At 38.5% G+C, this 2075-nt stretch overlaps 1 long non-coding RNA gene across 1 annotated transcript in view; it reads right to left on the bottom strand.

Moving 5' to 3' along the window:
• Window positions 1-40: 40 nt before the first annotated feature.
• The window catches only part of LOC106877409 (uncharacterized), a 29145-nt gene continuing 27110 nt past the window's right edge, over window positions 41-2075 (bottom strand). The window contains exon 3 of the long non-coding RNA XR_001410380.2: window positions 41-1127. This is a non-coding gene — a long non-coding RNA (uncharacterized LOC106877409). The remainder of the gene's footprint in view (window positions 1128-2075) is intronic.

Here is a 2075-nt window from a genome sequence, read left to right as displayed (position 1 = left end):
AAAACATCGCAATCCCCTTTGTTTCAAGCATGGGTTCTACTCTAACAAAACCCTTAATGTCACCACAAATTCTAGTTTTCTCTCATCATTGAAAATCTCTCGTGGTGAACGCATATCTTTAACTTAGTAAAGACTACATCACCAAGACGTCGTCTTCTTAGCTGGCAGAAACGTTAGCACGTCGGCAGAAGTGCTTGGCGGTATTTCGTCTGTCTTTATGTTCTGAGTTCAAATTCCGCCGAGGTCGACTTTGCTTTTCATTCTTTCGGGGTCGATAAATTAAGTACCAGTTGCGTACTGATATCGATCTAATCGACTGGCTCCCTCCCCCAAAATTTCGGGCCTTGTGCCTAGAATAGGAAAAAAGAAAAGGATAGAAAATATTTACTTCCCTTAGTACTATTTCCAACTGATTGCCCTTTACACAGCTCAGAGTAAACCAGTAACGGAACACTACTCCCACATCTGGAACTGTTACTGCTGCTACGGACAGAGACAACCTAGGTCAAAGGTGTCCAACCTTTTTCATTTCCTTTACGATCTCCCACCCTCTTGGCAACGTTTTCAAAGTTAACTTATCCTCCGACTTTGTATTGTTCATTAATTTCAGTTTAAAACTTCTGTCATAAAAAAAAAAACAAGCGACAAAGAGAAAATTTAATAACAGTTACAAAACATTATTGCTTTAAGTTCAAGTAACAAAAACAAAAGAAAGCAACAACGAAAACCAACACAGTACAACGTTATTGCAATTATGAACTATTAATGCGGAACAGATGTCACACTCAAAACACAGCCTTCTGAATTAGACAACTCAATTGGCAACACTACAATTAAGGATTATATAATAATTACGGAAAATACAAAACAGATTGGTAAATCCAAAGCAGAAGAAAGACAAGAAATATTTTTTTTGTTTTTTACACAAAACAGGTCTTCATGGAAAATTTTTTTCTCAATTTAAAAATGTTAAAAATAATAATTGAAATCAAAGGGTGGGGCTGAGGGGCACGTACTCCCTCAAAAAAAGAAGTGCGCCCTTCTAAATAATGTTATGCCCTTTTCTCCTGGAATTGTATTCCCTTTTGATCTTGTGCACTCCCTTCGAAAAATTACTGGGACAGCACCTGGAAATAAAAAAGAAAGAATTGGCAGATTCGAACGTGAATATTTGATCCCAGTGCTTCTTAACCGGGATCCACATAAGATTTTATTGTTAAAATGTATTTGCAATAAATTGGTTATGTTTCTACATGATACAAAATATTTAAATTTTTTAAAATTCATTTTCCTGTTTAATTATAAAAATATAATATGACTTTTAAAACATCGAATGGCTAGAAACAATGCTGAGAAACAATGCTATAAACAAAAACTTGTGTTCTTGTCACAAATTCATCGGTGTCTGGATGCGTAACTTCGACTGAGGAGACATCATGAAGTCGAAATACCGCGGTGTCTCAAAATCCCTTTACACCGGCGAATCACGTGTGTTATGGAGCACAAATCGTCTAAAGGAAGGAGATACGCATTCTTCGATGACGAAAAGAAACAGCAATGAAGTGCAGATGTAGCTGTTTGGTAAGAAGTTTGCTTCCAAACCACATGGCTCCGGGTTCAGTCCCACAGTATGGCATCTTGGGAAAGGGTCTACTATAGCCACAGACCGATCAAAACCTTATGAGTGGATTTGATAGATGGAAAATGAAAAAGACCGTCGTATATTCTTTTATTCTTTTACTTGTTTCAGTTATTTGACTGCAGCCATGCTGGAGCATCGCCTTAAAGGGTTTTCAGTCAAAGAAATCGATCCCATGGCTTATTCTTTGTAAGTCTAGTACTCATCCTATCGGAACTGCTAAGTTACGAGGACGTAAGCGCACCAACATCGGTTGTCAAGCGATGGTGGGACACACACACACACACACACACACACACACACACACGACGGGCTTCTTTCAGATTCCGTCTACCAAATCCACTCACAAAGTTTTGGTCGGTCGGAAGCTATTGTAGATGACACTTACCCAAGGTACCACGCAGTGGGACTGAACTCAGAACCATGTGATTGCTAA

Source organism: Octopus bimaculoides, chromosome 10 (genome assembly GCF_001194135.2).
Source record: "Octopus bimaculoides isolate UCB-OBI-ISO-001 chromosome 10, ASM119413v2, whole genome shotgun sequence".
In the NCBI taxonomy this organism is placed as follows: domain Eukaryota; kingdom Metazoa; phylum Mollusca; class Cephalopoda; order Octopoda; family Octopodidae; genus Octopus; species Octopus bimaculoides.
Note: the sequence above shows the minus strand (reverse complement) of the source record. Positions and strands in the feature narration are given on the sequence as shown.